A 13,120-nucleotide genomic window follows, 5' to 3' on the forward strand; every position below is an offset into this window, starting at 1 on the left:
GTCACAGCTTCACAATGTGTACATTGCCTGGGGCGAAAAGGTGTGTCTGTGTGGTGAGCCGAAATAATTAATTTTTAAAAAATGGCATCCCATTAGGGGAGATGTTACCACTCAAAACACAGTTCTGCAAGACAGCTTTAAAAAATAAATGAGCCCAATCTGTGATTTTCCTCCCGACCCCACCATTGTTTTCCTTTTGCTTCTCATACATAGCCTTGATTGGCTTTGATTATGTTTGGAGTTTGTTTATTGCTAGATGGGCTCTAATAAACCTTAAGGCATCCGATCATTTATCTTACCACTCCCTGTTGTGACTCCCTCCCTTCCTTCAGTGATGGTTTTATTGAGCACTTTAATTCTCCCAAAAAATAGATGTGTCAAAGGTTTAGCTTCTTTGCAGTTTTTCCTCTCTTCCAATTCTCTTTAAGCAACTTAGCACCCTTGAAGCAGCTTCTAATGGGACCAGTTCATCCATTAAGGGATTTTGAGGGTCCCAGAGCTGGGGGGTACCCAAAGGCCCCAGTGTCCTAATGTAGCCTTTCTCAACTGTTGTGCCATTGATAAATCCCTAAGACTTTCTTCTGGCTTCAAGAAACCCCAAATGTAGCATGATCCTGCAGAATATGATTGGGAAGCATCTCTTTGGACATGCTTACCTTGGGCCCCTCCCCATTCCACCCCTCCAGGCCTATCATTGGCCATTTTGGGAGGGGGGTGGCCATGACCATATATGGTCATATCACGTAATAAATGTTTAACTGATTTAAAAATATAATTAACTCACAACCAGTAGAGAAGCCCTTCCAGGGCCATCAAGAAACCCCAGGGTTTCCGGAGACCCTGCTTGAGAAAGCCTGGCCTAATGGATAGGCTGACTCCCCATCCATGCTGGAACTTAGGCTTGTCAACTACTGGAGATTTGAAACCTGATTAAGGAACTCACCAGGGCACACTACCACATAGAGTCCAACCTCCAAAGGAGCCATTTTCTCCAGGACAATAGATTCCTGCCGCCTGGAGACCAGTTGTAATCTCCAGGTACCAACTGGAAATTGGCATCCCTGCTGACACCCAATGCTCCCAGGAAAGGGAAGACGGGGAGGGAAAATGGCCATGGAAAAACTGCCCCTCCCCACTTGCCCTGACCATACTATTTCTTTATCGTATGGCGTGTTTGTAGCGTAGCCAGGAGATCCTAGGTAGGGACGTTTGGAGCCAGGGAAGGGATGTTTTAAGGTGATTTGTCATTGCTGGTCCTTGCATATTATTTTTTTTGTATGGCATGTGCATTTTAGCTAGGTGAATTGAGAGTTCTCTGGCAACAGACAAGGAAGGAACTTTCAGGAGGTGGTTGGCCATTGACTGCCTCCTCATCCTGACCCCTAGTGTTCCATGGAGGAACTACAACTCTAACCCTTGGCGGACTTCTGTCCAAATACCAGCAAGGGGTGTTCAGAGGTGGTCGGCCATTGCCTGCCTCTGCATCATGACCCCTGGTGTTCCTTGGAAGAACTATCACTCAAATCCTTAGAGGTCTCCCATCCAAATCCTAGCCAGGGTCAGCCCTGCTTAGCTAGCGAGATCTGATGGGAACAGAGTTGCTTGGGCTATGCAGGTCAGGGCTGCCCTGAGTGTGTCTCCCTCAAAGGAGAGAGGGTTGGGGTCCCCCCCCCAAGGAGAGGAGGCAGCCTGGCACCAGAAAAGTCTGGAGAGGTGAGCCTTCAGGCCTTAATTCTCACTGTAGTGCTACCAGCCTCAAGGTGAGGTCCCAGTTCTCCTGCAATTCCAACTGATCTCCATCCTAGAGGTGCATTCCCCTGATGGAAAAGGCAGCTCAGATGGCATCAGATCCCTGCTGAGGTCCCTCCCTGCCCTTAACTTCACCTGCTCCAGGTACTATCTCCAACTTCCAGAAATCGCCTCCCCTCCCCAAACAACCCTAGTTCACATTCTTCCTAATAGACAAGTGACTTCCGAACCTTCTGGAGCAACCAGGGAGCCCAGCTGGTAAAGAAACAGTAATCCTTCTGCCAGACATTCAGCAAAGAGAACAAAGTGGTGAGTTTTGTTGCTTGCTTTGAGGAACATCCTGAGGACAGCAGCAGAGGACTCCACAGGGAGGGGACGTGGCTCAGTGCCAGAGCATCTGCTTGGCATGGGGAAGGTCCCCGACATCTCCAGTTAAAAAGACCAGACAGGGGGAGATGTGAAAGACCTTTGCCTGAGACCCTGAAGAGCCAGTTGGATGCACTAAGGGTCTAATTTGGTGTAAGGTACTGTAAAGCCTTTGGCAGGGAGATGAGTCTGGGATTCAGGAGACCCCTGCTCGCCTCTTGACTTATCTCATTTGGTATCAGACGCTTAGGGATAATGCAATTTTTGCATGACTTGGCTTTTTGAACTGCACAACATGTTCTTTCGGAATGGCACATTTTATGGCTGGAAGTGCAAATTTTGTGTCTGGCTGCACATTTTAAATGCCCTGGAATTAGGATTGCGTGCACGCCATTTGCCTTTTGCAGAGGGACACAAATTGGTGAACGTGATTGGGTCTGTCTGTTCCCTGAGGGTGAGAATGGGGGATTTATCAGGAAGAGGAAGAAGGAGGAGAAAGAAGAGAAAAAGAAGAAGAGCTGGTTCTTATCCCCCACTTTTCACTACCTGAAGGAGTCTCAAAGCATCTTGCAATCATTTTCACTTCCTCTCCCCACAACAGACACCCAGTGATGGAGGTGGGATTGAGAGAGCTCTCAGAGAACTGTGACTGGACCAAGGGCACCCAGCTGGTGAAGGAAGAGTGGGGAATCAAACCCAGTTCTCCAGATTAGAGGCTGCCACTCTTAACCATGACACCACGCTGGCAACCCCGCTCATCACCAGGATGCAGTTTGGTTCTCATCTAAAGCTATTTCCATTAAAATTATTTTCCTTTTAGGCAAACGTTCCCCTCCATTCTGCTTGTTGAAAAAAATTATTTTAGGGAGAACGCTGTCCCTGCCTGTGGACTTCTAGTTCATTTACACCCATTGGGGAGGGCAGAAAATTTAGGGTCGAATCACCGCATCAGAGAGAAGCCACTGATTGTAGCTAAGCTTAACAGAATTTGACACCCAGAAAGTGTGCTTAGAGCTCCTTGACATGCAGGTAATCACTCCTTCAATAATTTGGGAGGGTGAAAACCAGGGGATGGAGTTAAGACTCATTCAGAGTTACGGCAGGAAGCAACGCATTCATTCCTAATTGGCTTCATGGTACTCATAGAATCATAGAGTTGGAAGGGAACTCCTGGGTCATCTAGTCCAACCCCCTGAATTATGCAGGACACTCACACCTGACAGAGAGGCTGATTCTGTGAAGGCTCAAGGGGTTGGCAGGTTACAGCAGATGAGTGATTGGGATGTGAGTGTCCTGCATAGTGCAGGGGGTTGGACTAGATGACCCAGGAGGTCCCTTCCAACTCTATGATTCTGTGATTCTATGAACATCTGAACGGGCTTGTAAGTTATGCATTCTACAGCACTGGACTTACATTTTATTGCATTGCCTCCTCTAGACTTGAACAAACCACAGTTTATTGATGGTATGTATCACTGGAGGTTTGCATTTTATGGAAGACAATACTGTTCTTCCAAAAAAGAATGCTTAAAAAAATCACGGAGGTTTATGGAAGATTGCGAAGGCTGGTTGTACGGAAATGCTATTTCACAACGGCAAAAGGTGGCGGTAGCAAAATGCATCCTTGCAGTTGCTCAACAATGGGAAACTGATATGTAGGTACAGACAAGCCCAGGCCTGCATTTGTTTAAAGTACATTAATTTAAATCAAGGTAATTTTTCCTCCCTTGTGGAGAAGACACCCAAGTGCTGCAGAGAGATGGAAATCTGCTGTCAGTGAGAGGACCCAAACAATTCTACGGCCATGTTAAGCATTTATGTCTAGATTAGATTCAGCATTGGGCTGCCCTGCCAAATTTCATCAACTGAGTCAGTAGAGAGGGGAAAGTGATCTGTGTAAGGGAAAACGTCGAGTCTACAAGGTCTGTGACAGTCTAGGAGCTCCCTCTAATTTCAATGGCCTTTACTATCCAAATTAGAGGGGTCCCTAGAATGTTGTGGGGAGCATCATGTCTTGATCACCTGGAAGTGATACTGCAGGGTCTATGACACTCCCCCTAGAATCATAGAGTTGGAAGGGACCTCCAGAGTCATCTAGTCCAACCTGCTGCAGAATGCAAGACGCTCACAATTATGTACCCACCCACAGTCACCTCAATTTCATACTCAAGTGATCCCTCCATCAAAAATCTCCAGAATCTAGCCTGGCCTGGAGGAAATTCGCCTACTATCCCGCAGGGTATACAAGGAAGGGCCACAAGGGACAAACCTTGGTATATCCTTTCCTGCCCATCCACTCACAATCTGCCTAAGTTCATAAAATCAGCATTTATGTGAGATGGCTATCTAGCCTCTGCTTAAAAACATCCAAAGAAGGAGAACCCACCATGTCCCGAGGTAGCCTGTTCCACTGAGGAACCACTCTAGTAGGAACTTCTTCCAGATGTTTAGCCAAAAATTCTTGTCAATTAATTTCATCCCATTGGTTCTGGTCTGACCCTCTGGGGCAACAGAAAACAACTCTGCTCCATCTTCTCTAGGACAGCCCTTCAAGTGTTTGAAGATGGTTCTTATATCACCTCTTAGTTGTCTTCTCTCCAGGCTAATCAGACCCAGCTTCCTCAACCTTTCCTCATGTGACTTGGTCTCCTTCTCCTGGCTCTGCCCCTAAAAGCTTCCAGGATTTGTGGGCAAGGGCTGGTGATCTAGCCTAGATGCTATAAAGCAGTTTATTATATTCACTTGAACCTCTTGGATGCTTTAGGATGCTTTGGGCTTATCCTGCGTTGAGCAGGGGGTTGGACTAGATGGCCTGTATGGCCCCTTCCAACTCTATGATTCTATGATTCTTTGATTCTATGAACCGGCCATTCTTGAGGATGAAGTTGAACGAGCCTTGAGTCAATTGTCAAACAACAAGGCCCCGGGCAGTGACATCATACCTGTGGAACGGCTGAGATATGTACCAATCAAAACCATTACAGCTTTCCGCGAGAAAATCTGGGAAACTAATAACTGGCCAGAGGAGTGGAAATGATCATAGAATCATAGAATCATAGAATCATAGAGTTGGAAGGGGCCATACAGGCCATCTAGTCCAACCCCCTGCTCAACGCAGGATCAGCCCAGAGCATCCTAAAGCATCCAAGAAAAGTGTGTATCCAACCTTTGCTTGAAGACTGCCAGTGAGGGGGAGCTCACCACCTCCTTAGGCAGCCTATTCCACTGCTATCAATGATCTCTGTTCATCCCATTACCAAAAAAGGGTGACTCAAAAAACTGTTCCAATTATTATACAATAGGCCTCATTTCTCATGCTAGTATGATCCCGCTTAAAATCATACAACAACACACAGCAAAAACCATTGGACTTATCAGATGTTCAAGCTGGCTTTTGATGGGGATGTGGCATTCATGGCCACATAACAAATTTGTGCTGATTTTGGAAAAGTCACAGGAATATCACAAGGCTGTCTACAGCTGCTTTATTGACCACAAGAAAGCCTTTTGATTGTGTGGATCACAACAAATTGTAGGAAGCCCTGCAAAAATTGGGGGTGCCCGTGCATTTGATCAAACTGATGCAGTAACTCTACACAAACTAAGAAGACATTTGGAGACACTGAGTGGTTCAAAATAGAGAATGGAGTACAATCTCCCTGTTAACTTGTATGTGAAGATCATTAGGAGAGAGATTGAACTCCAGGAATCAAACACTGGAAGGAAGAGAGGAGGAAGGAATCTAAATATTTTTCGGTATGCTGATGACACCACCCTCCTGTCAGAAAGTAAGGAAGGCCTAGAACTGCCGATTAAAAAGGTCAATGAAGTAAGCAAGAAATGTGGCCTTTTCTTCAACACTAAGAAGACAAAATTAATGACCCCTGCAAAAAAAACAGACATGTCACAATAACAGTTGATGGTGAAGAGGTCGAATGAGGTCAGGAATTCATCTTTCTTGGAACTCAAATGGATGAGAGTGGCGACTGCAGCATGGAAATAAAACGTCGGATTGCTCTGGGTCGCTCTGCAGTGATGAACTTGAACCGAACATGGAAAGGCAGGATTATAAGCCTGACTACCAAATGTAGATTAGTTAAATCTATCGTAGATCTAACCTGAGATGAGGCAGCTGCATTGGCTGCCAGTTGTGACCTGGATCAGATTCAAGGTTCTGGTATTATAGTTTAAGGAAGTGGTTCTCAACCTTCCTAATGCCCTTTAATACAGTTCCTCGTGTTGGGGTGACCCCCAACCATAAAATTAGGCCACAGAAATTAAACCAAAACTGACTAATGGCGTGAAGATCCCTTGTGCATGATTGGATATCAATTGACTTTTTTCCCCTGGGGTTTTTCAGTTCAGTTCTGCCTCTTGTCCCACCACGCTGATCTTGCTCTTTTCCGCTGCTCTTGACAAACGCTCTATCTCGATCTACCCCACAAGGCTGTTGTGTGGATGGCGCCTCCCGGCCAAGCTGCTTGCCCTGCCGCGATCCCTGTGAAAGGGTCATTCGACCCCCAAGGGGGTCCCGACCCCCAGGCTGAGAACCACTGGTTTAGGGCCACCCGTGGCTGGGGTCCTGCCTGTCTGTGGAACTGCTTGTCTCCTTACGCCCCTCACAGGGTTCTTCAGTCTGTGGGTGCTAATCTGCTTGTGGTCCCTGGCCACAGAGAAGCACTCCTGGTCTCAACCTGGGCCAGGGGCTTTTCGGTCCTGGAGCCAACCTGGTGGAATAAGCTCCCGGGAGAGCTGAGGGCTACGTTCCGCAGGGCCAGTAATACGGAGCTCTTCTGCCAGGTCATTGGTTGAGGCCAGGATTAGGAACAACTGGGGCTCCTCTTCTGGCCAGCATGGAACCATCATGCGAACCCCTATCCTGTAACGATTGGCTGATAATAGGGGTGGGTGGGAGGACTATGCCGTCTTCTTGTGGTTTATGACTTTAAGGGGGTTGGTTTTATTGGGTTTTTTAATCTGTTTTTTGTAACCCAACACAAGTGTATGGAAAAGTGTGGGATAGGAATCAAATGAATGAATGAATGAATGAATGAATGAATGAATGAATGAATGAATGAATGAATGAATGAATGAATGAATGAAAGGATCCAATCAGAGCTCACTTGACATGTCACCAAGGGTGTCCGGGCGTGGTAAATTCACCCGACAATCGTGTTTGTCTTGAAAATTTGGGAAATATCTAAGGCATACTGGATCTCTCTGAAATCTTGGGAGCCCTGACCAGGGTGGCCCAGCCTAGCCCAATCTCAAAAGATCTTGGAGACAATCTAATCTTGGAAGCTAAACAGGATTAACCTGCTAGTCTTTGTATGGGAGACCACCAAGGAAGTCCAGGGTTTCTACACAGAAGAAGACAAACCACCTAGAATCATAGAGTTGGAAGGGACCTCCTGGGCCATCTAGTCCAGGGGTAGTCAACCTGTGGTTCTCCAGATGTTCATGGACTACAATTCCCACGAGCCCCTGCCAGCATTTGCTGGCAGGGGCTCATGGGAATTGTAGTCCATGAACATCTGGAGGGCCACAAGTTGACTACCCCTGATCTAGTCCATCCACCCCCTGCACCTTGCACTGGAAACCGTCCTGCATCTTGCACTGGAGCCCTTTGCCCTTTCCACCATGGAAATCCTGAGCCCAGCTCTTTCCAAGGCCCTACATTTAAAAACATTTTGCGATGTCAGGGGCTGAACCACTCAGTGCTCTTCTCAAGCTCATTAACAGGGTAGGAGGGTTGCTTAGTAACAAGACCTGATTTTTCTGTTCCGTTTACAATCGTGGGTTATATAATATTACGCTGCAGGACGTTGGTGAACAAGTTAATTGGAACAGCAATCCACATTTAATTTTTTAAAATATAAAAACCCTAAATAACTCTCTTTTTGCACCACGTGGAGAGGCCGCAAGATCAGAGCATGAGAAGGCATCATCCTGAGATATCCATCCAATGTATACATAAAGAATGATCTAGCAAAGTTGTATTGACAATGATTTAACTTGGCCAGCTTTGTCACCCCGTTGGCAGAGTTTAAATATGCAAAGGAGGAGCAAAGCATCAGCAGCTTAAAGAATAAATAGCTTTATTGAGAAGAGAAACAAGTTTGTAAAGGAGCAAAAGAGAGGAAGGCCTAACTGTCTAACTGACTAACTCAGACCTTCTCAACAAGGTTTTCATGAAACACTGGGGTTTCCTGATGGCCCTGGAAGGGTTTCCTGAATATGTGTTTGTGTGTGTGTGTGGGGGGGGGGGTCATTAAATTTTTTATATATTTGTTAAATATGAAAAAAACATTTACCAGGTGATATGACCATATATATGAGCCCCTTGTGGCGTAGAGTGGTAAGGCAGCAGATATGCAGTCTGAAGCTCTGCCCATGAGGCTGGGAGTTCAATCCAGGTTGACTCAGCCTTCCATCCTTCCGAGGTTGGTAAAATGAGTACCCAGCTTGCTGGGGGGTAAATGGTAATGACTGGGGAAGGCACTGGCAAACCACCCCGTATTGAGTCTGCCATGAAAACGCTGGAGGGCGTCACCCAAAGGGTCAGACATGACCTGGTGCTTGCTCAGGGGATACCTTTACCTTTACCTATGACCATATATGGTCATGTTGACTCGCCCTCCCCAATGGCCAATGATGGGCTTGGAGGGGGTGGGAAGGGGAGGAGTCCCAGGTGGGCATGTCCACAGTTCTGCTTCCCAACCATATTTTGCAAAATTGCATGACTTACGAGGTTTCTCAGAGCCTGAAGAATGTTTCAGAGGTTTCTCAATGGTAAAACAGTCGAGAAAGACTGCTGTAGAATCCAGCCGCCAAAACAACCATTGTTTTCTGGGGGAACAGATCTCTGCAGTCTGGAGATGAGCTGTATTCCGATCCACCCCCAGGCCTCACCCAAAAGCTGGCATTTGTAGACCACGTTATCCTGTGGTTCTATTCTCCAGAGGCAATATCACTTCCCAATTAAAAATAATAAGCCGTATGTGAGGGAAAACGACTGCACAGAAAATGTGTTTCCATTGAAACAGAAGAGAAAAGATGAAAACGTTCGGAAAATATTGATCGCCAAAATTTAGCTCTTCCACCCAGTCTTTGGGAGAGGCCAGGACGTGTAAGATTTGGGCTCTGGGTTAGCTGGAACACCAGCCTGCTTAGGCAGCCTCTGGAGGTGAGGGTATGAACGAGTCTGTGAGCTGAGGGGTGGGAACTTGGTCGCTGCCTGCGGTGGGCTTATTGAGTTGGGATTTTTAGAATTTGATGGGGTTTTGTATGATGGCCTTAGATTGTGACCCACCACAAGCCACTCAGTGAGGGAGGGATAGACCAGATCCAATGGGATGAAATTAATTCAAAATAAACTCTGCCTAAACATCCGGAAGAAGTTCCTGATAGTTAGAGCGGTTCCTCAGTGGAACAGGCTTCCTCGGGAGGTGTTGGGTTCGCCATCTTTGGAGATTTTTAAACAGAGGCTGGAGAGCCATCTGACGGAGAGGCTGATTCTGTGAAGGCTCAAGGGGGTGGCAGGTTACAGTGGATGAGCAATAGGATTGTGAGTGTCCTGCATAGTGCAGGGGGTTGGACTAGATGACCCACAAGGTCCCTTTCAACTATAGGATTCTATGATTCTATGATATCAATCAAAACATAAATAAGTAAGTAAATAATTCTGCATGCGTCCTGAAATCAATTAGCTAGAAGTGAAGAGACATCCCACCCCAGCAGCACAGCTCTGAGGAAAACCTCTCTTTTCCTTACGGACAGTTCTCTTGATTCTCTCCCCGCTCCCTTTATTTAGTATGGGATGATCCCTTTTGAGTGGGATTTGTTCCGTTGCTCTTTCAGAAGGCCTGGCGATAACTTCCAGATCAAGGGAACTAGGGTGAAAAACAGAGAAGAGTGGATTGCTTCACACTTCACAGGAGACGGATTCTGCGAGAAGAGCTATTGACAAAAATCAAAAGGGATTTGGCTGAGCAGCGAACCTGGGATTTTCGGAGCTAGAGTAGGAGCCCAGTTTCTGAATATAAAATAGGAACACCCTCCCCAACAAATCAATTATTATATAGCCTTTATAGGTATTAAGTGTCAGATGAATGATCAATGTGGAGTTAAGTTGTGCTTTGAAGCCAATTCAATATGGTGGAGATAAGGTTTACTATGGATTTGCGTGTGCATCTGTTGTGATTGATCTCGTGAAGTATTTGAAAAGCTGTCACTCAGAGGAGGGCAGGGAGTGGTTCCTTGTTGGTAGCAGAGGAGGGGACCCACAGTAATGGCTTTAAACTACGTGGAGAACTGTACTGATGGGATATCGGAGTGGGGAAATCATAGTCTGAGTAGTACAGCAGTGGAATGGGCTGCCTAAGGAGGTGGGGAGTTCCCCCTCACTGGTGGTCTTCAAGCAGAGGCTGGACAGAGACGTATGATGGACATGTTAGACTGATCCTGCATTGAGCATGGGTTGGGATTAGATGGCTTTTATGGCCCCTTCCTATTCTATGGCTTTATGATTCTAAAGGTAAAGGTAAAGGTATCCCCTGTGCAAGCACCGAGTCATGTCTGACCCTTGGGGTGACGCCCTCCAGCGTTTTCATGGCAGACTCAATACAGGGTGGTTTGCCAGTGCCTTCCCCAGTCATTACTGTTTTACCTCCCAGCCCATCCCACTGCTGAACTAGACTGAACTAGTACTTGAAAAGCTGTTACTCAGAGGAGGGCGGGGAGTGGTTCCTGTCGGTAGCAGAGGAGAGGACCCAAAGTAATGCGTTTGAACTATGTGGAGAACAATACCGACTGGTATTGTTTGCTTTAGGATTATTGTTTGCTTTGGTATAATTTGCTTTATGATGCTTTGGGCTGATCCTGCGTTGAGCAGGGGGTTGGACTAGATGGCCTGTATGGCCCCTTCCAACTCTATGATTCTGTGATTCTGTGATTCTGTGATTCTATGATTCTGTATATGGGGGGAGGGGGAATCATAGTTGAAAAGCTCATTTAAATAAGAAATTAATCCCTGTGCAACTGTTAATTACAGGGGATAAATATAAGAGTCAAATTAATCCAAGGATAACTCCCAGGGCGGTTAGAAATGTTAAATTTAACAGAGATGGCCACTGGGGAGAGTTTTCACAGTGGGAGAGTCATATGATGTTTAGACTTCAGGATCTAGTGGTTAGTGGACATAATTTCATGGGAGAATCATAGAATCATAGAGTTGGAAGGGGCCCTACAGGCCATCTAGTCCAACCCCCTGCTCAACGCAGGATCAGCCCAAAGCATCCTAAAGCATCCAAGAAAAGTGTGTATCCAACCTTTGCTTGAAGACTGCCAGTGAGGGGGAGCTCACCATCTCCTTAGGCAGCCTATTCCACTGCTGAACTACTCTGACTGTGAAAAACATTTTCCTGATATCTAGCCTATATCGTTGTACTTGTAGAAGATTGTACAGCAACAGAGTTGGATCACGCTGCCTGTTTATAAACCCCACCCCCTTCCCAGATATGTCATTTAAGAAAAACTGAAATGGAGAAAGGAGTGTATCCAGCGCAAACCTGTGCCCTGTATCCGTGTCCCGGTGAGGCGGTGTGCCTGGAGTTTATGGTAAACCACATCAAACGTGGCTGAGAGATCGCATAGAACTAGCATGGCCAACCTGCCTACATCCAACTGGCAATGGAGATCATCCAACAAGGCAACCAGCACCGTCTCCACCCCATGGCCAGGACAAAAGCCAAACTGACATGGATCGAGCAGAGGGTGGGACTAGATGTCCTGCATAGCCCCCTCCCTCTCTAGGATTCTATGAGTCTAGTTCCGCTGTGGAATGGGCTGCCTAAGGAGGTGGGGAGCTCCTGTCAAGCAGAGGCTGGACAGAGACTTATCCTGGATGCCTTAGGCTGATCCTGCATTGACCAGGAGGTGGAACTAGATGGGCTGTCTGCCCCTTCCAGCTCTATGATTCTATATTCACAATTTGTCCAACCTCACTGCGTTGTTGTGAGATGCATGTGCACATTGCCCTGAACTCCTTGGAGTGAAGGGCCTGCAAGACGGAGCTTTTCCGCCAGGGGTTGAGGCCAGGAGAGGATATCCAGAGTCTCGGCCGGAGGGTCCCACCCTATTTGAGCACCCCAGGGTTAGAATTAGATCAAGATTTGGGGGTTGGCTGGAATCGGATTGGGGAGATTCCATCATCACCATCTTAACTGAGGGATGTTGTGACCAATGTTATTGTGGTTTTAATGGGTTTTAATGGGATAGAATGTTTTAATGGTTTTATTCTGTAAGCCGCCTCAAGGCGAGAATGTCATGAGAGGCGGGGCGCAAATTTATAAATAGATAAATAAAATAAAAATATACTTGATGGAGATTTGATTCACCTGCTGGAGCAGATTTTCCTGTTTATCTGCCTCCTTGTCATTGTGTTGTTACCCTTTTCACCAGTTTTGTTTTTCTACTGATTTTTCTTTGGGGAGCATCATCTGGCATTCTTCCTGGTGGACCCTCAAGTCAAATTGTGCATGGCTTTGAAAAAGACATGTAAAACGTGTTGTTTTTTTTTAAAAAAAATCTTTATAGATTAAGGGCAGGGGGAGAGGTAAAGATGGCTTGGCCAAGTTCTCCCGTGGCAAGGAATCAAAGGTATCAAGAATCAAGTTCGATAACTATGAAATCATCTCACTTTTTCTGGTGCTTTAGCTAGACAGAAAGATCAATACACTTAGCTGAAGTAGTGTCAGTTCTTTGAATGAAGCATGTTACAGTTTTCCATTGAGGAACAGGCCGGTTGCTTAAATTGTGATGTCACCCTGGGGGGAAGGAGAAGGAGGCAATAGGGTCGGCATCATCTCCAGGCAACAGAGATCAGTCCCCTTGGAGGAAACGGCTGCGCTGTAGGGTGGGCTGCGTAACATTGTACTCCACGGAGAACCCTTCTCTGCTTCAAACCCTGCCCACTCCTGGCTCCACCCCCAAAGCCTCCAGGTAT

General features: G+C 46.5%; 1 protein-coding gene across 5 annotated transcripts in view; it reads right to left on the minus strand.

Annotated features, from left to right (window-relative positions):
• GRM5 (glutamate metabotropic receptor 5) overlaps positions 1-13,120 on the minus strand; it is a 287,732-nt gene that overhangs the window by 51,195 nt on the left and 223,417 nt on the right. The gene's annotated exons all lie outside the window — the stretch shown is intronic.

This window comes from Paroedura picta, chromosome 6, assembly GCF_049243985.1.
Source record: "Paroedura picta isolate Pp20150507F chromosome 6, Ppicta_v3.0, whole genome shotgun sequence".
NCBI classification, from domain to species: domain Eukaryota; kingdom Metazoa; phylum Chordata; class Lepidosauria; order Squamata; family Gekkonidae; genus Paroedura; species Paroedura picta.